The sequence below is a fragment of the Podarcis filfolensis genome, assembly GCF_964270895.1.
Source record: "Podarcis filfolensis genome assembly, chromosome: 13".
Lineage (NCBI taxonomy): Eukaryota > Metazoa > Chordata > Lepidosauria > Squamata > Lacertidae > Podarcis > Podarcis filfolensis.
In genome coordinates, this window is record NC_139615.1 from 19,267,031 (window position 1) to 19,291,931 (window position 24,901).

The window sequence follows — 24,901 nt, forward strand, 5'->3', positions numbered from 1 at the left end:
CTGGATGGAATGAGGAACAACATATGAAGCCAGATAGAGCCGGTCACAATTACTGATTTATAGAGATGAGAAATGAACCATAGAGAAGGAATTTGTTGGAACCATCTGCAGAGGTGATAACCATCCGGAACAGCTATACCTAGCGGGCTGATCAATATTCCATGGTGTTGGGCTTTCTTTAAAGCTGGACTTTCCGAGCACTGTTGAGATTCTGAACAGGGAAAGCATGGGAGGAACATCTTTATGAGCACAGCTTGCATATGTGAGAAGAGAGAGCGACTAAAATGGGGCTATTTCCACAGAGTAGAAGCAGCCTGAGACCTGGCTCTGCAGTGGATGAGACCGAAATTAGCGGGAACCTTGAGAATGAAAGCGACCAGGTGATGCTGGGATTTGTAATGTTATGTAAACATCAGATTTCAGGACAGTTGGTTTTAATAAGCTTCGATAAATGATTATCAGGATGATACCCATGGCTCGATAATCCTGGTTGGCAACGCAGAGTCCACGACAAGCAAGAGAAACTCAAAAAGGAGTTACTAAACAGGGCAGAATTTTTTAAAGGCAATTCTACCCAATTTCTGCTCTCTAAACAATACAGAAACAAAGATGCAGCCTGCCTTCGAAATTCACACTTCGAATTTTGCAACACCTTTCTCAATTCGTATAATGTGTACAAAAATGCACATACTACATGGATAAAAATGTAGTTTATTTAGAAGTGTTGATAGTTGCTGGGGAAATTTCTATTCACCTGTGTATAAAAATACGATTCCCAGAGTTCCCAGGTCAAAGGGATTGACAGTTAAATCTGGGAAAGATTGTGACTTCCTATGTGCTGTTAAGAATCTGCTTTTGTCGCTTTTCTCAAGTTTAGGTGCTGCCCTGTGAAACCAAGGAAGTTTCCTGGTTTGGGACTAAGTTTGGGGAAATTTTACCAGAATGGGAAGGCGTGTGAGAGTTCAGCAAGAGAGCACATGAATTATATATACCAGCTGGCGAATTCAATCCCTGACTTAATCCCTTAAATAAATGGAAAGGTTGCATAGCTTGCAAAGATCTGTTCCTGGAAGCTTGCAAGGGCTGTAGCCAATAGATCTATTTATTTATTGGATTTTTGAAAAAAATGCTGTTATGGTCACTGATGATCTGACAAGGCACTTTCATAGGCTCAGTAATGGGGTTTTCCCAATTGTTCTACCACTGTGGGAACTTCAGCTAAATCAACACAATGCCAGGGGATTCCCTGTCCCAGTGAACACATTCAAGTCCAGATTTCACCCACCTCACTCTCTCAGTCCCCCATATCCTACCCTGTTCCTACCCCTGCATTAACAGAAGAACAATACTTTACAGTATAAGGAATGCAGACCATGTATCTACCAAATAAATATAACCCTTCATATCAAACAGAATAAGGGGGGAAACAGAAAGGCAAGTGTCATTATTCAAGCAACATGTAACAGAAGAAATAAATGCAGAAGTACAACAACTCTTCTTTTAAAAAAACCCAAAACCCAAAGGGTCACCCTCTCCCCCCAAAACTCAGACCAATGCGAGCAGAGAATGCTCAGTGGTCACCAAATGCTAGGTGTTTGAACTGATGGACCTAAAAATGAGTTGAGGGGGGAAATGACACAGCTAGATTTGTAATGTATGAGAACAGTAGCCAGACAGGGTAGGCTTAATCGGGGGAGATTTCACCTTTTTGCACCCAGAAAGGGAAATCTAGCCACAATCTCTGTTAATAATTGGCTTGAATCTGCCAAAGGACCGCTCAGGCCTGTGAGGTAAATTAAGCTGAGAGTGAGTGAATGGCCCAAGGTCACCCAGTGAGCTTCATGCCTGAGTGGGGATTTGAACCCTGCTTTCTCGGGTCCTAGTCCAGCGCTCTAACCACTGCACCACACTGCCTCTTGCACACAGATACACACAGAGCTGGTGATGATGGGTTTTAACAAAAGCCATTGTCACAAGCCTTCCCCCCCCCCCCGGCTTGGGTTTGCCCTTTGGAAACACACCCACCTCCAAGCTTTTCCGCCTCAACACTCGTCCTGTGGGTCGCTTTGTTGCTGCTATTTCGATGTGTGTTTATTTGCTGCCTCTTTTCTTTCGAGCTGTGCGCTTCCGGCACTGAAACGCAGAAAACCTTTTACCTCAAAACCACCAAGTTGAATGTTCTGCGAAATGTCTGGCTGCTGGAGCACAGTCGGAGGAAGAGAGGCTGAGGTGTTGAAACCTGTGGTTGATTTCTAAGAGGGGATGTGCTGAAGCCTACCAGGAATGGAAACCACATCCCAACCCATAACCTAAAAGCCATCTCCTTTAACCTTAGGCTTGGAGGGACAGGTTGCTCCCCTGCACATCTTCAGAGGGCCTTTTTGTTGTGGGAACGGGGGCAATTGGCAGACCCCCAGATGGCTCCAGCCCACTGGCTGGCAGCCGGTCGAACTCCAGTCCTCGGTTCTGCATCAAAACTGTGACTCAGAGCTTCAGAAGCTGAGCACACAAGCCTGCAGAGATAACAAACTCTTCGCGACGGAAGGGCGGACAAAGGCATATGTAAAGCATATTTACAAGCAGTTTATTCAGGACAAAGAAAACATGTCTGCTCTCCTTCATGTCCAAGCAAGAAGCGGCATAAAGCAAAAGCTATACACAAATGGAAGTTCCCAGCAAGCTGTGCTGGAATGTAAACAGACAACAGCTCCACACAGCTGTTTAGGTGGAACAGAACATCAATATCCTAACACTTTCTTCCTGCCTCGCTTCTTATTTTCCAGGACTGAGCCCCAGGCATCAAGTACAACTGCTTCTATGGCTAAAGGCAGTAGGTTGTGGGGCTGACATTTTCTGGGGATGCTGAGCTTTGGGTAGGGTGGCGACTTATGCATCACCAAAGGAAGGCATGTATTTGCATAAAGTCTGCATGTGCTAGTAATAGGTGCAAATGTAGAAGGAATTGCTAGGATTTCCAAAGAAATACAACCTAGCTCACTGGAGCAGGTAAGATGGTAAACAGGTGACCTGCTGCAGGCCTGATGCATCTGCTGCCTGGATGTACTAACTAGTGATGGGCAGCTTCAAGCCCCTCCTGCTTCCTCCCCGATAGGGTTCTTTAGCTTTAAAGCAGACAGCCCTTCAAAGAGAGGACCACGACCCATGGAAAGTGAATCGGGTCAAGAGGGTCTTAATCTTTCCCCCAGCACCATTTTGTGGGAATGTTCAGGGAGGCAGGAGAGGATATATTGTTTATTAATATCCTTCCTCACTTGCGCTAGCAAGTTCTATAACTTAGCAGCGTTTTACATTCCCCTTTTAAATGCACAGCAGATAGCTGGTTGCAGGCTTGTTTAAGCCTCTCAATATTAGGTTCCTGGTAATTTCCCTTATGTCCCTCTTAAAAGAATAAACACACCACAATCTTGTGTAAAGTATATAAAAGAAGTTTACTCACATCATCTGTTGGATCTCTGAAGGCAGACTTAGTTACAAAGTATATACATGTGGAACTATCCCATGGGTAGGCAAACTAAGGCCCGGGGGCCAGATGCAGCCCAGTCGCCTTCTAAATCCGGCCCGTGGACGGTCTGGGAATCAGCGTGTTTTTACATGAGTGGAATGTGTCCTGTTATTTAAAATGCCTGTCTGGGTTATTTGTGGGGCCTGCCTGGTGTTTTTACATGAGTGGAATGTGTCCTGTTATTTAAAATGCCTGTCTGGGTTATTTGTGGGGCCTGCCTGGTGTTTTTACATGAGTGGAATGTGTCCTGTTATTTAAAATGCATCTCTGGGTTATTTGTGGGGCATAGGAATTCGTTCATTATTATTTTTTTGAAATATAGTCCGGGCCCCCACAAGATCTGAGGGACCGGCCCCCTGCTGAAAAAGTTTGCTGACCCCTGATCGATCCCATAAGTAGATAATCCCAGTTCAAGTTCAAGTTTTATTGCGGCAAAAGCCAGTGACACTAAAGATCAAACAAAAAGAAATCAACAACAACATCAGAAAAGAAAAGAAAAGAAAAAAAAAGATTACACAAGGGAACTTCGCAGTGTGCTATTCAACAGAGGAGATTTACGCTTCCTGATTACTAAAGTGCAAAATTTGGCCACCTCATATGATATTGAGCTTGAGGAATCTTCCAGAAGGTATTTTCGTAGAATTTCGGGGGAGGATTCCAAATAATGTTGTAGGGGTATAAATTTTGATAAAAGCGGCAAAATAAGTTGAACTCGTTCTTCACTGTAAAATTCGCAAAATAGAAGGATGTGTGTGACAGATTCTACCTTATTAGACATACAGGGGCAGAGACGCGCATGCATTGGTACCCGCGTGAATTTGCCGTACAGCACTGCTGAGGGCATTGTCTCAAAGCGGGCTCTAGAGAAAGCCCATCTATAAGCTTCGTTAGTGATGTTAGTTAAGTAAGGGGCAGCTGCAAAATTAGGCCAAGCTTTTAAGCATCTATACGTCTCCGGGAGTAGGGCGTCTTCTTGTTGTAATTCGACATCGTAAAGTCTCTGAATGATAATTGCTTTTGCCTTGTTCGGAGTTTCAATAAAAAGATTTTCAGGGTTTAGGCCAATTTGTTTGATCTTATTAGTTATTTGCATAAGCCAAGGAGGATAGGGAGCTGCGGCCAGGAAGCAAGGTAACAGTCCCTTAGGATTGTAATGGATTTTCAGCCAGAGGGATATTGCTTGCTCCCAGACTTTTAATTTCACTCTGGGCAGTCCTGCCTCTTGCCTTAAGACTACATCAGGTGTACACTTTGGGGTAGCAAATAATGATCTTAAGAATTTTGATTGTACTGTTTCAAGGGTCTTAAGGTTGGCAGAGGGGCTAATTTGAGAGCCATACAGGAGTTGGGCTAAAGATTTTGCCTGAAAAACTTTTAGGGCCATCGGGAGGAAGCCAGCTCCTTTCCTTCTGAATAATCTAAGGATGGCATTTGCACTTCTTCCTGCTGATATAGCTGATGTGGTCAGGTGTGTTGACAATCTGGCATTATAAGAGAAAGTAATGCCTAAGTATTGGAAGGTCTTAGTCTGTTCAATGGCGTTTCCCTTTACGCTCCAATTATCTTTCCTGAAGGAGCGGTTAAAATGTACAATTTTGGTTTTGGCAAAGTTAATTGTTAACAGTTCAGTGTTACATTGGTCACTAAACTTTCCTAAGGCACGTTTCAGACCCACTTTGGTACATTAAAACTGGTACTTTTCTGCCGTTAGAGAACACGGGGGGTGGGTTTCGATTTCACGGCAACATGTGACCAGGGAGTTAACATAGATGTTAAATAAAAATGGGGCTAATAGGCATCCTTGTCTAACTCCCCTTTGGACTGGGATTTCTCTAGAGAGTCTGCCGTCCTGTGCGAGTCTTATCTGGAGGGTATTGTTCTCATGAAGCTTAATCATCAGAAGTAATAACCTTCTGTTAATACCCATATTGGCCAATTTGGCCCAGAGCCTACCCCTGGATACAGAATCAAATGCTGCCTTTAGGTCCACAAAGGCCGCATACAATGACTTTTTCCAATGTTTCACATACTTATAGACAAAATAATCTAACACTAAGCAGTGATCTATGGTAGAACGTCCAGATGTAAACCCTGCTTGTTCAATTTCTAGCAAGTCATTATGATCTAACCATTCACATAATTTTAGGCATAGATGTTTTGTATAAAGTTTGCAGATCACATTCAGGAGACTAATTGGTCTATAATTAGATGGGTCAGAGGGGTTGCCCTTTTTAAATATAGGAACAATTATAGCCAGTCCCCAATCTTTAGGGATTTCAGTTGTCTAGATAATCCCAGTGTGCTCTGTTAGCTGACAGCAAACAGAGCAATTCTAGCTAAAAGCTGCTCCAACAATGGAGGAGGTCAAAGAGGGAGGGCGTGCTGTGTGACTTGCCCTTTTGTTACCTGGACAGGTAAGGTCACGCCCACCTCTAGTCACATGCAAAAGGAAGTATGTCCCAGTCAGGAGGAAACCAGAAGTTTTCGACTGGCTGGACCAAACATTCCCCCGCATGTCCACTCTAGGAAAACAAGGAATGTTGTACTTGACTGCTACTTATGTATCACATCCCACACATTTCCCTAATCAAACTCCCCACCCACCGTTTCCATTGTGCAAACTGCAGTTTTGAGGATTGGGACACGTACAGTAGATAAGGAAAACAGAGCCACAAAGAATGCTGGGCAGCCTGATGCAGTGTCTTGACATCGTGCATGCGACATCACATAATGTCCTGATGTCACACGTGTGACGAGGGGGATGTGGGAAGTGACCCAGCACCTACGGAATATTAACTGCCTATTTGCGGAGCAGAGATTATTTTATTGTTTTGTATAAACTATGGTTTTTGTGTTCTTTTGAGTTTTCTAAAGATGTTTCTGTGGCTTTTAGGAATTGGCCTCTGGCCATGATGCAGTTTCTAAACCTGTTAAATAATAAATACCAGATGAAGATAATAAAAACGGCACATGCCACTGGGTTACTGTAAGAATTATTAAGATTACATAAACAGTGGTACCTCGGGTTAAATACTTAATTCGTTCTGGAGGTCTGTTCTTAACATGAAACTGTTCTTAACCTGAAGCACCACTTTAGCTAATGGGGCCTCCTGCTGCTGCAGTGCCGCCAGAGCACGCTGTTCTCATCCTGAAGCAACGTTCTTAACCCGAAGTAATATTTCTGGGTTAGTGGAGTCTGTAACCTGAAGCATATGTAACCCGAGGTACCACTGTACAGTGGTACGATAAGAACGGAAATCACATACCGGCAGCGCGGCAGCAGTGGGAGGCCCCATTAGCGAAAGTGCACCTCAGATTAAGAACGGTTTTGGATTAAGAATGGACCTCCGGAACGAATTAAGTTTGTAACCTGAGGTACCACTGTACTAACAACCCCACCCAATATTTAATACAATTATATCTCATTGCTATCAATAATACTTAACAACATCTTATTCCATCCTTTTATTCTCCCAGCAGCTCAGTTACAGTAAGAGTGGTTAAACAATATTGGTTTACCAAAGGAAGCCCACAAAGAGTCACGACTCACCCAGAATTGTCTCATTTCCATTTTTTTTCCAAAAGCACCTTGTTTTCCACTTTTCACCCTGGATTGGCCCCATGATTACTTCGTTGTAGAGAAAAGTAGGTAAAAGAACAATGTCTTGAACGGGAAGTGCTGGCATCTTGTTGGAACAACTCCATTTTCCCATAAGTATTTTGTTTGTTACACTTCTTTTCTTCCAGGCTTCTTCCAAAGAATTTGGAAAATACTTATTAGTTTCCTGCTTTTTACCTCACACACAAAAAACCACAACACGGCGAGGTATTCTGGGTTGAGAGACAGCGATTGCTCACTGTCACTCTGGCAGCTTCGATAATGCAGTGGAACCTCGGTTTTTTAGCGTCTTGGAAGCCGAACGTTTTGGAAGCCGAATGCCGAAAACCCAGAAGTAATTGCTTCCGTTTTTGAATGTGCCTCAGAAGTCGAACAGCTTCCGCTGCGTTTTTCTTTTTTCGCAATTGATTTTGCTGACTGCCCAATGCTCCTCAGTTTTTGAACGTTTTGGAAGTCGAACGGTCTTCAGAAACAGATTTAGTTTGAAAACCAAGGTTCCACTGTAGTAGTAATAATAATAATAATAATGATAATAATAATAATTTTATTATTTATACCCCGCCCATCTGGCTGGGTTTCCCCAGCCACTCTGAGTGGCTTACGGCATATCTAAAAACATAATAAAAACATGAAACATTTTTTTAAAAAAACCCAATACAGGGCTGCCTTCTGATGTCTTCTGAAAGTTGTGTAATTCTTTATCTCCTTGACATCTGAAGGGAGGGTGTTCCACAGGGTGGGTGCCACTACCGAGAAGGCCCTCTGCCTGGTTCCCTGTAACTTTGCTTCTCACAGTAAGAAACCAGCAGAAGACCCTCAGAGGAGGACCTTGGTGTCCAGGCTGAACGATGGGGGAGGAGACTGGGATTTGTGATGGGGATTTGAACCATGGCTTCCTGAGTCTGACCATTGAAACTCATTTCAAGCCCTGTGATGCAACATTCAACCGTCACAGCTTCCCCTAAAGAATCTGGGAACTGTAGTTTGCTAAGGGTGCTGAGAGTTGTCAGGAGACACTTATTTCCCTCACAGAGCTACAATTCCCAGAGTGCTTGAACTTTCAATCCCTCTTCTCAGAGAACTCTGGTATTCTGGCATTTTGAGCACAGTGCCATGTGGACAGTGCAAAAAAATGCTTTGCACAAACAGCCTTGCACAAACAGCTGTAATATTTTTAAACGATAATGTTGTTGTTTTTATCTTTCACATGCTCACACGCTGAAAGGTGAACTTACCTAATTTATAATGATGATTTATTATCTGTCCTTCATTCTAAGGTCCCAGGGTGGGATGCACATTCTGAAATGAGATACAAACTTAAAAGACAGCCAAGTAATGCACATAAAAAGCACATATACCAGTGCAAAGCGTGCCTATAACTGAATGCATTAGTGAATATATATAAAAATGTATTGCATCCAGGGAAATTGCTTAGCAAAAAAATTGAGCATATTAAGCAAAATTGCATACAAAAATGAGCATATGAAGTGTGGAGAACTGGATTTAAGATGGGGAAAATGAGGAACTGAAATTTGCACATCTGCAGTTGCCAAGATATATTTCGGAAACAGGTTGTAAAATCACGTAGGCAGACTTGTAGGATTATTTTTCTAGCCTATCATTAACCAAATATCCTCCTAGCATTAATATCCGTGGAAGATAGGCAGTTGTACAGGAACTGAGCCTAGCAAGCAGATACACAGCACAATAGAGCCTTCAGCAATTATGTAATTTTGTGGGGAAGGATGTTTGGACAAAACTTTCCTTGGTATTGGGGTGTCCCCATAGTCATCTGCAAAATGTTGCATATGTATTACTAGCTGTTTCTCTAGCATAAACTCTTTTGTATGCCTATAAAAGCGAAACCTGCCGTCATTTCTTTGCTACCCTTTAAACAAGCTACAATTATCAAGGCTTAGGCAGTCCCTATTCTTCTGGTTCCTGGTAAATCACTGTTCTGATCTCTTTTTGTCTTTGACAAATGCTCTGTTAAAACATGGTTGGTGCAAGCAGATAACATTTTTAAGGATCCGGTTCACGCTTCTCATGGCCACAGAATCAGATCTGGAGGGGACATCAGAGGACATCTAGTCCAACCCCCTGCCAATGCACTGGCATTTATATGTATGTTCACTGGAAACAAGAGGCAACTTCCTATGTTCGTATACAGTGGTACCTCGGGTTACATACGCTTCAGGTTACAGATGCTTCAGGTTACAGACTCCGCTAACCCAGAAATAGTGCTTCAGGTTAAGAACTTTGCTTCAGGATGAGAACAGAAATCGTGCTCCAGTGGCGCAGCGGCAGCAGGAAGCCCCATTAGCTAAAGTGGTGCTTCAGGTTAAGTACAGTTTCGGGTTAAGAACAGACCTCCGGAACAAATTAAGTACTTAACCTGAGGTACCACTGTACTAGAAATATCTCTGTGGCCAAGCGACTGTCACTGCAAGAATTCTAATCAAAACTGGTGGGGCAGAGGTTCGGGGGGGGGGGGCGGAGGGTTACCCAATGCTCTGTTAGTGCTCGTTCTGCTCTATTTCAGACTTTTGTGGGATTAAGAAATAAGCCACCAGCTCCAGCCTCGTAAGTTATCCTTGATATGAGAGTAAAGGGCTGGTTGCAAGAATGTGGAGACTTCCGTGCTCTTGCCACCCACAGCTAGTAGCATTAACAACCAACCCAAGGGTTATCAGAAAACACAAACAATTTCGCACCCACACAGAGAGTCAAGTCCCACCCATCTGGCTCTAGGGATTTCCCCAGGGAAAGTTCCCTTCTCATGTCCATACTTTCTCCTTACACCCACACAGAGCAAATATTGATTCCCTGAGATGGTGACAGCCATCTAACCTGAACTCCTACGTGTTCAGCCCCTAAGCTTGGCTGCCCACCCCACTTCCATTATTTCCACCACACACGGCCCTTTTATTGTCTGACAGCCCACATACTATTTCCCTTTAGAGCCCACTCAGAGCACATTCTTTCCTTCAAAGAATCCTGGGTGCTGTGGTTTGTTAAGGGTTGCTGGGAACAAGAACTCTGCGAGGGGCAAACTACCATGCCCAGAATTCTTTGTGGTGGGAAACGTGCTTTGAATGTGCTTTAAAGGTATAGTAAGGGATGCGGGTGGCGCTGTGGGTTAAACCACAGAGCCTAGGACTTGCTGATCAGAAGGTCGGCGGTTCGAATCCCCACGACGGAGTGAGCTCCCATTGTTTGGTCCCAGCTCCTGCCAACCTAGCAGTTCGAAAACATGTCAAAGTGCAAGTAGATAAATAGGTACCGCTCCGGCGGGAAGGTAAATGGCGTTTCCGTGCACTGCTCTGGTTCGCCAGAAGCAGCTTAGTCATGCTGGCCACATGACCCGGAAGCTGTACACCAGCTCCCTCGGCCAATAAAGCGAGATGAGCGCCGCAACCCCAGAGTCGGCCACAACTGGACCTAATGGTCAGGGGTCCCTTAAGTATGCACCCTTATTTTCCTTACGGGGAGGAGAGAATGTATAGGGGTCAGAAGTCTGTCAGAAGTCAAGTCTCTCCTTGTGACATAACCTCCTGACCCCGAAGTCTTGTCCCTTAATCCCCCGTAAGCCCCCAGTGAGAGGCAGCTGCTTGTGGTTACCGTATTTTTCGACCTATAGGACGCACCGGCCCACAGGATGCACCTAGTTTTGAAGGGGGAAATAAAGGGGGGGAATTATTCCCCCCCCCCAGGCACGGGGCTGGGGCAGGGGAAGCCCGAGCTTCCCCCGACCCCAGCCCACAGAACAGGCAGCTCTCCGCAAGCCTTGGGAGACCGTTGCGACTTCCCGCTGCTTGTGGATATCTGCCTGAAGCCCAAACCAGGTCGGGGAACAGCGGGAAGGCGTGCTGCACCTCCTCGCTGTCCCCCGAGCTTGCGGGGCTGGCGGCAGGGAGAAGCGCGCTTCTCCCTGCCGCCAGCCTCCAAACCAGGTTGGGGAACCGAAGCCCGGGGCGCGCTGTGCAGCGCACCCCAGGCTTCAAGATGCAGGCTGCTATCCGCAAGCCTAGGGAGCCCGACGGGAACTCCCGCGGGCTCCCAAGGCTTGCTGAGAGCTTCCAGAAGCCTGGAGAGCTCTCCAGGCTTCAGCAAAAGCCTGCATTCGCCCCATAGGACGCACATACATTTCCCCTTCATTTTTGGAGGGGGAAAAGTGCGTCCTATAGGGTGAAAAATACGGTATATTAAGATGAGCATAGGAGCCAATTCCTAGGGGCCGAGGGGTCTTCACCCCCCTCAATAAAATATTTAAGGGAGCTGCTCCCCCCAGTTGATGGTCATTGCCATTCAAATAGTGTGCGTGTGCCACATCATGTGATCGATTATGCAGGGCGGTGCTTACCTGGGTGGCCAACGTGATTTTTCCCAGAATGACGCCCCCTTTTTTTGGCCACACACGCAAAACTGAATGCCCACAAGTTAATTTGGCGTAAATTGTGGGCTTACTGTATTTCAGTTTAATTTAGACCATTGGAGCTCTGGTCTGCTATAAGTACAGTGGTACCTCAGGTTAAGTACTTAATTCGTTCCGGAGGTCCGTACTTAACCCGAAACTGTTCTTAACCTGAAGCACCACTTTAGCTAATGGGGCCTCCTGCTGCCACCACGCTGCCGGAGCCCAATTTCTGTTCTCATTCTGAAGCAAAGTTGCCCTTGTTGTTGTTGTTCAGTCATTTAGTCGTGTCTGACTCTTCGTGACCCCATGGACCAGAGCATGCAAGGCACTTCTGTCTTCCACTGCCTCCCGCAGTTTAGTCAAACTCATGCTGGCAGCTTCAAGAACACTGTCCAACCATCTCGTCCTCTGTCGTCCCCTTCTCCCTGTGCCCTCCATCTTTCCTAACATCAGGGTCTTTTCTAGGGAGTCTTCTCTTCTCATGAGGTGGCCAAAGTATTGGAGCCTCAGCTTCAGGATCTGTCCTTCCAGTGAGCACTCAGGGCTGATTTCCTTAAGAATGGACGTGTTTGATCTTCTTGCAGTCCATGGGACTCTCAAGAGTCTCCTCCAGCACCATAATTCAAAAGCAAGGCAGTGATCTATGAAGGGGGTAATTGCCCTATCAGGAGATAATTCTCGAAAGGACACCCCCCCCATCGCCAGCCATTTCCCCATAGAAGGGAAAGTTGGAGTTGGAGACTACCAGGGTCTACGGCTTGGCTGAGTTCCAAGGGCCAGCCGAAAGAACAAACATGACTGTGGCAAGCAGGCTCTGACTTGCACTTGTCCCATGCCTAGATAGCACGGGGCTGAGCAGTTTCCCCGCTTGCCCCATGTTTTTTCTGGCACGGGTATGAGCGGCTATGCCCTTGCCGCCGCCCCCCCTCCGATCCCTGACCCTGTCTTGTTTAGATTCAGCTTTTCTGCACCCTCTACACCCTGGGGTCCATCCATGCATGAGGGGGCCAGACCTGTGTTGAACGCTGCGCTCTGCCAGCAACACCAGCCCCCTTCCCCCCTCTCCTGCTCCCCCTTTGCCACCATCTCTCCCTCCCAACTCCTTGGCCACAACTTTCTCCCAGATTCCTCGACCTCCCAGATGCTTTTCCTAACCCCAGACCCCCACAGGGACCCTGTGGTGAGGCCAGAAAGAGGGAGGGGGCCCCACAGCTTTGCAACATGGCCCACTGTTGACCTTGGGGGGGGGGGACTGTGTCTTGAGTTTGGTCACTTTCTCTTGCTTCTTAGAAAAGGCTCGGATCCAGACATGGGAAGTACCCAGGGTCAGGGAAGGTCTTGGAGAAGGCGATGGGGAACCGTCCCCAGGCGACCCTTAAGTGGGCTGTGTGTGGTATGCCAGTACCCCACATCTCAAGCCCCTCGTGTCAGGACCGGGAATATCTCTTGCCAGGAACCCCGAAGGGCTGCTTCTACCATGTAAACCAGGTATTTTCAGACCCCTGGGCCCACTTTTAACCCAAAACATGCATTTGGGGGAACCCATTTCTTAATTTCCCCCTCCCTCCATATATTTTCATGGCGGCAGTGCTCCTGTTTGGACCTGCCTTGGGCCAGGCCACAACCCACCAATTCAAGACCAGTGGAAGCTGGATATGCCAACGGTCTCTGATGCAGAGGAAGACGGAGATTCCTGTGTCCCTAAAGGGCTTGTGTGGGGAATCATAGGGCAGGAGGTAGGGGGATTTTAGTGGTTTTGAAGAAGCAATTTAATTAATGGACTCTAGGAAATAGGAAGTGGCAGATCATTGGGTATGGCTAAGAGGGAAGAGTGTGTGTGTTTTTTTGTGACAAGAACAATGGAGTTATAGGACTCCTGAGATTTGCGAGAGCAGAACATTTGGAACCTGTGGCAAGGGGAAATGCCTGAGAGGTGGTGTTGTGTGTGGGCTACTGTTGTCTAGGTGGTGTCTAGTGTTGTGTGTGTTTATGAGTTTGTGGGAAATTCCCTCATTGTGTGTGTTTATGAGTTTGTGGGAAATTCCCTTATTCCGAATAGGATTCCTCACAAGAAAAGGGAAAAGTTGACAGCTATGTAGATGCCAAATCCTAAATCCCTGGATCCGGCAAGTTTTAAAATATAAGCCAGGTTAGCTTCCTGATGAGGAATTCGCTTGAGTAATGGGCCATTAAGAGAACAAAGGGGACTCTGTGCTAGATAACAAATGGGTCCTCTCTCAACTTGCAGGTAGTGAAAAGAACAAAAGCCAGTTTTCTCCAGAACTTGGCGGGGATGTGACTTAGAAGCAAAGCTGAAAGCAGAGGGCCAGAGATCAAGGCTTGTTTTCAACTTGAATCCAAGGGAGAAACAAGACCCATATATATCTTTAGGGTATATGGTAAATAATCCATATTCCATATACCCTAAAGACATCACAGGCTCCTCTGTGCCTCATTCCCAAAAGGAAACATAAACAATATGTATGCATGAATAGCTCAGTCGGTAGAGCATAAGATTGTAGATCTCACGGTTGTGGGTTCGAGCCCCACGCTGGGCAAAAGATTTCTGTATGCTCAGCGCTCGCCCTTTCCGAGATCGCACGAGCCGCTCTCCTTCTGGCCGATTGCTGGGACACGTGGAGAGGCGGAACCGAGCCCCGGAGCGCGGCTCGGGCTCGTGGCTGCGGAGCCCCGGGGGCGGGCGAGTGGGGGCGTCCCGACGTGCGGGGAAATATATCTCCCCCCACCGCGAATATTTGGGTGCGGGGGAGCGAGGAGGGGCGTCACCCCGGACCAAGCCCTCCCCCTTCGGAAAGACTTTCACTTTCGCCTAAACAAAACCCAGGCAGCCTGGTCCTCAGGCAACTGCTTTCTCGCGGGGTTCGCGAGCATGTGAGAAGCCCGAACGACGCTGGGGAGAAACCCCCCTTCCTCCGCCCTTCCTCTAAACCTCGATCGTTCATAGGTAAGTTAGGGCGTTGTGGGAAATTCTAGCTCCCCTCTTGGACCGGTTAGGCGAAGGGTCGGCACTGACTGGCAGAGGCTCTCCAGGCGTTTTCCCGATCCCTTGCGCCTTACCTGGGCAAGATGTCAGGATTCGAACCCGGCGCCTCCCGCGTGCGTGGCGCCCTGGCTAGCGCGGCAAGGGGATCGGCGCAGGGGGGAAATCGAGAGGGGGGGGGACCTGCCGCTTCCAACCTTGGTTTCCACGGTGTCAGAGGGAGCCCCCAAGCGCCAAGATCGCGGAGGCTTCATCATAGAATCACAGAATTCTACAGCGGGAAGGGACCTCTAGGGTCATCTAGTCCAACCCCCTGCATCGAAGTAATATTTTGCCCAATGGGGGGCTTGAACTCGCGGCCCTGAGATGAAGAGTCTTACGCTCTGCCGACTGAGCTGCTCTCTCACTCCTTGTGGTTCTTTCTCAGCTTCACAGTGATTTTTGGATTTATATCCCACCCTTGTATCAAGGAGGTGCCTATATAGGTGTTGGGGGGGGGCTGCAGAGAGAAGGGCCTCCGATGGGGCAGGGCTTGAAGGTAAAGGAGCCAGTGGGGAGAGACCCCTGCCTGAAATCCTGGAGGGCTGCTGCCGGACAGTGTAGGCACCACTATGGTAGATGGGGATAGTGGACCTGGCAGCATGTTCTGAAAGGGATGGTAAAAAGTGACAGGTGAAATTAAGAAGTTGCCTCTGCTCCCCACTTGAAGAGTCGTGGAGAATCCCGGGAACCACAGTTTACTCGTAGGGCTGGGAATTGTCCGGCCTGTGAGGTCAGCACCCTTAGCAAACTACAGTTCCCAGAATCTTTCCAGAGGCGCCCTGGGTGTGCTCTAAATGCACAGTGTGCATGGGACCTATCTCTGGATGTGAACGGCTTCTGCGGCTTGTTTCAGACTGACGTGGAACTGACTCCCTCAGGAGGTTGTGGACTCTCCTTCCTCCGAGGTTTCTAAGCAGAGGCTGGATGGCCATCCGTCAGGGATGCTGTAGCTGAGATTCCTGCATTGGGGTCCCCCCCCAACACTACAATTCTATGATAAAGCCTTTCCCAACCCTACCTGGAAATGTCAGGGGCTGAACACAGGACCTCCTGCATGCCAGTCAGGCGCTCTCCCATGGAGCCACAACTCCTCCCCATGTGCTCAAGCCAGGCTACTGTTTTTATTGGCTCTCTCTTGCTTATTCAATAGAGAGGTGCAGAAGCAGCCCAGACAGTTTTGCCCACTGCCGCTCTCCCATCCACACACAAAACCATCCTGCCAATTGAAGCAGCGCCTCTGCGCTGTCTCGGGGTCTAGCCTACGGCATCTTTGCCATGAGGTCCTGGTCCAGCTTTGTTGCTGCTCAGCAGATATCAGAGGGTTGCCAGTAGCATGCCAGATTCACACAGGCAGCCCTGAAGCTTTGGAACCGCATGCATATCAGAACACGCCCTCTGCCTCCAGCTGACTTATCAAAACGTGCTTTCTCTAAACCAAATGCGTGCAACCAGAGAAAAAGCAAGGAATGATCCATGCCTCTTGAGAAAGTGGATGGAATTCCCCCCCCCCCCCCCGATAACACTGTAACTTGTGGACATTCAACAGAGATGACCGGGGGGGGCAGGGGGTTGGACTAGATTACTCTTGGAGTCCCTTCCAACTCTGTGATTCTATGTGGGAAGATCCAGGACAGATAAAAGGAAGTACATCTTCATGCAGGAGAGAGGAAAATGTGGGTGGAATGGAATGGAGTATCCTGGAAGTGAGCATGGCTGACTAGAATCTAGAAGAAGCCCAGGGCCCCTCCAGATGTGCTGTGGGTTGTGTATTCACGATAGTATCAGCAATTGGTTATACTCAGTCTCGCTTTTCATACAGCTTGTACCTGCAATGGTTTTGGGGTGGACATATACTGCTTTGTTTCCTATTAGTGCATGTCCTAGAGTCTAGGACAGGGTCAGCAAACTTTTTCAGCAGGGGGCCGGTCCACTGTCCCTCAGACCTTGTGGGGGGCCGGACTATATTTTTTGCGGGGGGGGGAGAACAAATTCTTATGCCCCACAAATAACCCAGAGATGCATTTTAAATAAAAGCATACATTCTACTCATGTAAAAACACCAGGCAGGTCCCACAAATAACCCAGAGGTGCATTTTAAATAAAAGGACACATTCTACTCATGTAAAAACATGCTGTTTCCCGGACCATCCACGGGCCGGATTTAGAAGGCGATTGGGCCGGCTCCGGCCCGCGGACCTTAATTTGCCTACCCATGGTCTAGGACATGCACTAATAGGCAACCTCGGCCCTCCAGATATTTTGGGACTACAACTCCCATTATCCCTGACCTCTGGTCCTGTTAGCTAGGGATGATGGGAGTTGTAGTTCCAAAACATCTGGAGGGACGAGGTTGCCTATGCCTGTCCTAGAGCTTCCTGCTGAAATCCTGCAACTTTTCTGACTTCTCCTTCATTGGAGGTTTTGAAACAGAGTCTGGATGGCTCTTTAGCTGTGATTCCTGCATTGCAAGATGACCCTTGTGGTCTCTTCCAGCTCTGTAATTCTGCGGTTCTATGAAACGTTCTGGTTTTGTTTTGGTGGCCCCACTTTAGTTGCATCGCGGTGCAAGAGTGCCTCTGCAGATGGCAGTAACAGGGGGGAAGCAATTGCAGAACGATGCGGAATGCACTGTGATTGCATACCTGGGCAATTTATGTGGCGATTGTTTCAGTTTGTTTGTGTGCTTTTTGATGCCTTTCATTTATCGCTTATTACTTTTGTTATGCTTGCAATTATGTGAATCTTGTTATGTTATAAGCTGCCTTGTGTATGGTTTTAACTATGAAAGAAGATGATGATGGTGGTGGTGATGATGATGATGAAACCCACAGGGAAATGGCACTGGGGAGGGTGAGAGAAAGCTTGTTTTGACACATCCTCTAGCCTCTCCACAAACAAATCAGAATAGATGTTCATTAAACAGCCCATGTTGTCTGATCTTCCTGTGAACAAACCCAGATGAATGTTCGACAAACAGGTTGTCTGGAGACACCCAATGCCATGCTGCAGAATATCCCTCGTTAAGTGGGCCTCACTCATACTGAAAGATTTGGTTGCAGGTGTCATTTGTTGTATGGTCAAGCTATTGGGTTGGGAACCTGTTAAGAATAATGCTGGATCCTGACTAGTCGTATCCTGGAATCCTGGGAACTGAACATTCTTGGAATTGTAGCGCTGTGAGGGGTAAACTGCAGTTCCCAAGATTCTTGGGTGGGAGCCTTGTGCTTTACATGTGTGCTGTGTTCACAGCAAGGGCGCCAACTTGCCTCACACATTGAGGGGGCGCAGTCATGTGACATGTCATGTGATGCTGCTGGCATGCACCAGGCTGGGACAAGCAAAAGCAGACACGCTTGTCCCAGCCACCGCCTGGCTCCTGGGCTGCCGGGCAGAGATTGGAGCTGGGGCACACTGAGGGCTCCCAGCAGTGGCAGGGGGTGGTGGCCCCCTCAATATTAGGGGGCACCGTGCCCTGCCAAAAAATATTGGGGGAGCTGAAGCCCCCTTCACCCATATACCTGGCGCCGCTGGTTCACAGACTTGCAGAATGGAGGGCAGAACACTTGCATGCCATGTAAACAGCTAGGACCTGCAATAAAATGTTGTGGTTTGGGGCCATCTCCCCCATTTTCCGTTCCCCTTCTGACTCCATTTTCAGTTCATCCTTCCCCCAGCAGTCAGTCTGTAGTCACTGAGCATGCTTAATCCTGGGGTGCATTGGGTTTCTCCCCACTCTTACAGTTTGGTTTCCTCAAGTATTTTTTTGTACTATTGCATACCTGGGGATTCCCCTAACACATTCCTCTTGCTTCTTGCTGCTTTGACCACATAAGCAATGGCACTCATGCACACATGAACATGAGAAATAGAAGAAATTTGATACACCTATACTTTTTTCATTAGAGCAGTCTAGATAGGGGTGGTGGTTGTTATTCCATTTTATCCCCCTAACGACTCTGTGAGGTAGGCTAGCCTGAGCTAATTGTTGTGGGAGCTCCATGGATGTGTGAGGACTTGGAACCCCAGGAAGTTCAGTACCCTGTTTCCTGCTATACTACACAGGTTTTCTAGTCATCTGTCTACTTAAAATATAGCAGAGCTGTGGATTATCCTTCCCCATTCTTTTCAGTGCATGGATATGGGTGAAATATTCACTGTCATCTTAATATTTCTGACTATTCAGCTGGAATAGTAATCCATTCAGATGGACGGATGGACGGTCATTGTACTCTCAATGCGAGCTAATGGGATTCCCCCACTTACCTTCCTCTGCTTTTCTTTATTAAATGTGTTATGAACAATTAATTTAAAAAGAATAAGCTAGTCTCATGCAGAAAGGTAAAACCTAAATCCGCTGCCTCCGGGGCTATCAGTGGGCCTTACGTGGAAGATGGGATCAGTACAGTGGTACCTTGGTTCTCAAACAACTTGGAACCCATATACTGTACTGCAAACCCGGAAGTAAGTGTTCCAGTTTGCGAACTTTTTTTGGCAGCCGAACATGCTCCGTTTTGAGTGTTACGCTGAGGTTTGTCAATTTATTTTGTGCTTTTGTTTTTGCAGCTCTCTCTCTTTTTGTGTGTGTGTGACTGTGTGGAACCTAGTTCAGCTACTGATTGATTGATTGTGTGACTGCAGTACATTGTTTATTGCTTTCATTTTATGGATCAATGGTCTCGTTAGATAGTAATGTTCATGTTAAATTGCTGTTTTAGGGGTTGTTAAAAGTCTGGAACAGATTAATCCATTTTGCATTACTTTCTATGGGAAAGTGCGCCTTGGTTTTAGAACGCTTCGGTTTTGGAATGGACTTCCAGAATGGATTAAGTGTGAGAACCAAGGTACCACTGTATAGCTCTGGCTACCAAATGGGGTGAAAGGGGCAAACAGCATTTGTGCTTCTTCCACACTATTGGTTATTGGTTTATTAATACCCTGCCTTTTCCCCTCAGTTGGACTCAAGGCGGCTTACATATAAAAAGAAGAACTGCTAAAACCTTTTTTTGAAAAATTGAACATTGATAGGCGTTAGACTAGGGACACGGGTGGCGCTGTGGGTTAAACCACAGAGCCTACGGCTTGCCGATCAGAAGGTCGTGGTTCTAATCCCCGCAACGGGGTGAGCTCCCGTTGCTCAGTCCCTGCTCCTGCCAACCTAGCAGTTCGAAAGCACGTCAAAGTGCAAGTAGATAGATAGGTACCGCTCTGGCGGGAAGGTAAACGGCATTTCCGTGAGCTGCTCTGGTTCGCCAGAAGCGGCTTAGTCATGCTGGCCACATGACCCGGAAGCTGTACGCCGGCTCCCTCGGGCAATAAAGCGAGATGAGCGCTGCAACCCCAGAGTCGGCCACGACTGGACCTAATGGTCAGGGGTCCCTTTAAATTTTACTAGGCATGAGACTATAAAACTCTTTGGGGTTGAAGGAGAATCCTTTTTCTGCTGCTGGCTGTCAGTGTAAATTGGAATGGTGATTCCACACTGTCTCCAGAAATATCCAGCGATGTACATCTGCGGGGTTGGTGAGGGTGGAATGGGGCTTGCTTGTTTGTGTGTGTGTGTGTGTGTGTGTGTGTGTGTGTGTGCGCGTGCGTGGTTTGACAGGACACCTGAGGAGAAGGCGGTGCAGATAAAGCAAACACCCCCTCCCACCACTTCCTTGTTGCGCTAAAGCTTTGCAAAACAGCGGAGACGTCTCTCTGTTACTGTTTGCAGAGCTCTCAGCAGCTCAGCTCAACCAAGAGAGATTCCACACACCCCCTTCCCTTCTTCATAGGAGCTAGGGAGCTGCTGCTTTCGGAGCTGTCCCAAGCTGCACCTGATCTGGAGTTAGGAATGTGGGGAGGGGGGAATTGAAGCACTTTCACATTTAAAGACAAACACACCTCCTTTGTACTTTCCTGCTCCCAGCCGCCTTTTGAAATCTGCAGCTCTCTGAAGCTTGCAGTACCGTTATCCAGCTAAGCAACGTGTACAAAAGATGCATGTGCTAAGGTTAGATGTGCATGAAAATAATGTGCCAAAAAAACCCACCCCACAACCAAAAGGGCGGAAATCACTTTGCGCTTTGGGCAACCTTGCACATAAACGTTTGCACATTTGGAGACATTTACACTAGAATGATGATGAATTTTCACTGTTTTTTAAAAAAGCAAAACTATTGCGGAAACGTGGGGGGCTGAACTTAAGACTAGAAAAACAAGAAACTAAAATTGATTCATTTATTCCTGCCAGGAGACACTTTGTATCCATACTTCATATTAACTCATTTATTTGGTTTTGTGTTCACCACTTAATGGATTTTTTTAAATACACAGTTTATAAATTCTTGTAAACAAGCAAATACTGTAAAATAAAGGGAAGGAGTTTAGAAAATGCATATTGCATTAGCTCATGGGGTGGACGACCAGCCTGTTAATGGGGTTGCAGAAGATGTGAGAAGAAGAGAGTTGTTTAACCCTCTTGCACTGAGCCTTGGAGAGCTTTGCAAAACACCAAGATCTTTTGCAACTAGGTGCAACACATGGACCAAATGCCTCCCCTCTACTTGGCAGCTGAAGAAATGGGTTTTATAAGCATCGATTGCTTACTCTCTGTGCAGCAAGGAAGTGAGAGTGGGGAAACTGTTAGAATAATGGAGGAAGGGACTGGAACTTAAAAGCAGAAGATCCCTGCTGATATTGCTGATCCTGTAAGACCATAGCCCTGTCAGCATAATAAAATTTGCAAAAAAAACACCCCAAAACCCAGCAATAACCACCACCCAAAACCAGCTAGCTATATTAGCATTAGATCAGTGCAAGGCTGTTTGTCAGTGTGAATTGTAGGAGTTATGTATGGAGATGTTATGATCCTAAGGATGGAAAATCTTGAGAGGCAGCAATGTCTTTAAAAGAAATTCTCAGTCACATTTATGGTTTTTATTGATTGATTGATACTTATTCAACGATATACAAAAAATACATACCCATTACAAAGTATTTTTTTTATGTTATACTGAGATAAAACAGTAAAATCAGAAGGAAGGAAAGACAAGGAAAGGAGAAACCTAAAGAAAGAGAAAGCGAGAGAAAAGGAAAATAAAGGGGAAAAAATAAAGAAGGATAAAGGAGAAAATAATAAAAGGATTTCTGGCTCTCTGTCCTTGCAGCTACAGTATCTTTTCAATCTTCAAATCCAGTTACTACAAGTTCATTTTCTCTTTCATGCAAAAAGTCTTTAAGAAATTTCCAGTCCTTAACAAATGTCAGTAATGATTTTTCTTTAATTATACATTTTGCCTTTGCCATCTCAGCCAAGTCCAATAGCTTTATCACCATTCTTCTATAGCGGGCAGCGCTGTGTCTTTGTCCATATAGCAGGCACGTCCAGCATCCAACAGGTTGCGATCCACCATCCAATATTAAAAAAACTGGCCAGACAGGATATAGCGAGTCATTGGAAAAATGCAGAAGAGCTAAGGGTGAACCAATGGTGGAAAAAATGGAATAATATTATAATTTTAGAATATTTAAGTATGAAGATACACAGGAGGAAAGGGTTTAAGGTCAGTGAGAAAAAGGAGGATTGGTTTGAGAAGATATTGAATTATTTGGGTAGATTTGAACAATTTGGGGCAATTAAAATGTTAAAAGTTAAATAAACCTTGAGGAGCGAGGAGTGTTAATGTATATGGAATTGTACATATGGTCGATTCGAATATGTTATTATTGATTATGTATATTCAATGTATCAGCCGCCTGGGGGGGTTCACTGTTGGGTTTTGGTTGTTGGTAAAAAAAGGGGGGGTGGCCTTAAGCGGGACTTAGTTCTGGGTAAGCATGCATAGAATTGCACTGTAAGATTTCTTGTTATGCTAAAAATGGTAATGTATTAAGTTTTGTATATATATAATTCTCTTAATTTCTGTTTATGTTATGCAGATAAATTACAATCTTTGTGATGGAATTTTGTGCACTGCTAATCAGGTGCCTTATTGATCTAAGTCCTGTACAGTGGTACCTCGGGTTACATACGCTTCAGGTTACATACGCTTCAGGTTACAGACTCTGTTAACCCAGAAATAGTGCTTCAGGTTAAGCACTTTGCTTCAGAATGAGAACAGAAATCGTGCTCCGGTGGCACGGCAGCAACAGGAGGCCCCATTAGCTAAAGTGATGCTTCAGGTTAAGAACAGTTTCAGGTTAAGTACGGACCTCCAGAACGAATTAAGTACTTAACCTGAGGTACCACTGTATTTGCTACGACAGTAAACTGCAACAGATGGACCCCGCAACAAAAAAAATACAAAAAAACAAAACAAAACTGGCAGTGATCTACCACACTCTCCCATTGTCATTCTTCAACTTAAACATATTATATGTAACTGGGGAAACCCAGCCAGATGGGCGGGGTATAAATAATAAATAATAAATTATGATTATGATAAAAATAATAATAAATTATTACCCCACACACCAGCCCCCTCCCAGGGCCATTGGTGCACACGGGAACCCATCACGCCCAGAAATGTCCAATTCCCCCTTTACTGGATGGGAAAGCTCTGAGGGGGGGGGCAGTGGCTTACTTTTGAATTAATGCAGCTGTTCTGGAGCTCGAAAGGTGGGAGAAGTTCAGCATCCATGCAGAACTAGGAGGGAGAAGGTTTTCTTTCCATGGGAACCAGCAGGAGAGGGGAGAGGGAGGAGAAACATCATGGTCTCTCTCTCTCTCTCTCTCTCTCTCCTCCCTTTCCCAGCTGGCTGGGTCCATAGCTGTCAACCTTCCCTTTTTTTGCAGGAAATTCCCTTATTCCAGCGCCGTTTCCCGCTGCTTCCCGCTGCTATCCCGGATTGTTAGATATCCCATAGACTGTCCCCGGGACAGGTGAGGTTGCTGATCCCTTATTTTCGAGGCTGCTGATCCCTTACTTTCAAATCTGAAAGTTGACAGCTATGACTGGGCGTCAGGCAAAGCCTGCGACCGAGCAGGGTGCTTTATCCCCGAGTTGACCATGGTCATCGCGTTGGACATACATGGCCTATAGCAATCGCACGGCTGTAAGCATATACAGTAGTACCTCAGGTTAAGTACTTAATTTGTTCTGGAGGTCCGTTCTTAACCTGAAACTGTTCTTAACCTGAACACCAATTTAGCTAATGGGGCCTCCTGCTGCCACCGCGCCGCCGGAGCACGATTTCTGTTCTCATCCTGAAGCAAAGTTCTTAACCTGAGGTACTATTTCTGGGTTAGCGGAGTCTGTAACCTGAAGCGTATGTAACCTGAAGCATATTTAACCCGAGGTACCACTGTATTGCAGTCCTCTTCCATAACCCCTTTCTAATTGTGTGTGTAGTGTGGTGTAGTGGTTAAGAGCGGTAGACTCGTAATCTGGTGAACTGGGTTCGCGTCTCCGCTCCTCCACATGCAGCTGCTGGGTGACCTTGGGCCAGTCACACTTCTCTGAAGTCTCTCAGCCCCACTCACCTCACAAAGTGTTTGTTGTGGGGGAGGAAGGGAAAGGAGAATGTTAGCCATTCTGAGACTCCTTAAGGGGAGTGAAAGGCGGGATATCAAATCCAAACTACTACTACTACTACTACTACTACTACTACTACTACTATTCTTCTTCTTCTTCTTCTTCTTCTTCTTCTTCTTCTTCTTCTTCTTCTTCTTCTTCTCCCAAAAAGCAAGAGTTCTGGCTTCAACTGAACAGTAACCTTTAAAATCTGCTTTATCCACGGAGAGCATGAGACTCTTAATCTCAGAATTGTGGGTTTGAAGCCTATTATTATTATTGCATTGCATTGCAGGGGGCTGGACTAGATGACCCCCAGGGTCCCTTCCAACTCCACAGTTCTATGATTTTATGATTCTGTGTATTTGTATCCAGTATATTTTAGCTTTTTTTTTACATGCCCCCCAGGCATGATAAAATGTCCCTTCATGTTCTTGGCATTTTCCAGCAAACATTTGAAACATCTTTATACATTCTGAATAGTTTCTCAGGAGTTGAATACCCGTTGAAATCAACAAACCCGAGTTCATCCAGGCCATGGACTTCAGTGGCTCTAATCTCAGTAGGACTAGCATTGACTCCCAACCCCTAGTGCAGAAGCAGCCTTGGAGGCACTTGGGTCTTTGCTGTGAGCAACAATAGTCTGGGATGGATGAGCCTTTGGTTTGACCCAGCAGGTCTCTTCAGTCTTACGCCTCTTTCCCGGATAGTCGCAGAATGCACATGGAATCTCGTCCCATTGTGCCAACATTTGGCAGCAACCTGCACACTAAATTTCATCTGTTATTCTGTTTGGCCGAGTTTG

At 46.3% G+C, this 24,901-nt stretch overlaps 1 protein-coding gene and 1 long non-coding RNA gene across 2 annotated transcripts in view; one reads left to right on the forward strand and one right to left on the reverse strand.

The window, feature by feature from the left end:
• Window positions 1-24,901, reverse strand: part of LOC310746566 — a 49,401-nt gene that overhangs the window by 7,955 nt on the left and 16,545 nt on the right. Inside the window, exons 2-3 of the long non-coding RNA XR_014540749.1 lie at window positions 8,378-8,441; window positions 7,074-7,271 (exon numbers count right to left, since the gene is read on the reverse strand). This is a non-coding gene — a long non-coding RNA (uncharacterized lncRNA). The remainder of the gene's footprint in view (window positions 1-7,073; window positions 7,272-8,377; window positions 8,442-24,901) is intronic.
• FLT3LG (fms related receptor tyrosine kinase 3 ligand) overlaps window positions 14,224-24,901 on the forward strand; it is a 31,692-nt gene continuing 21,014 nt past the window's right edge. The window contains exon 1 of the mRNA XM_083580411.1: window positions 14,224-14,524. The gene's annotated coding sequence lies outside the window, so the exon portion shown is untranslated. The remainder of the gene's footprint in view (window positions 14,525-24,901) is intronic.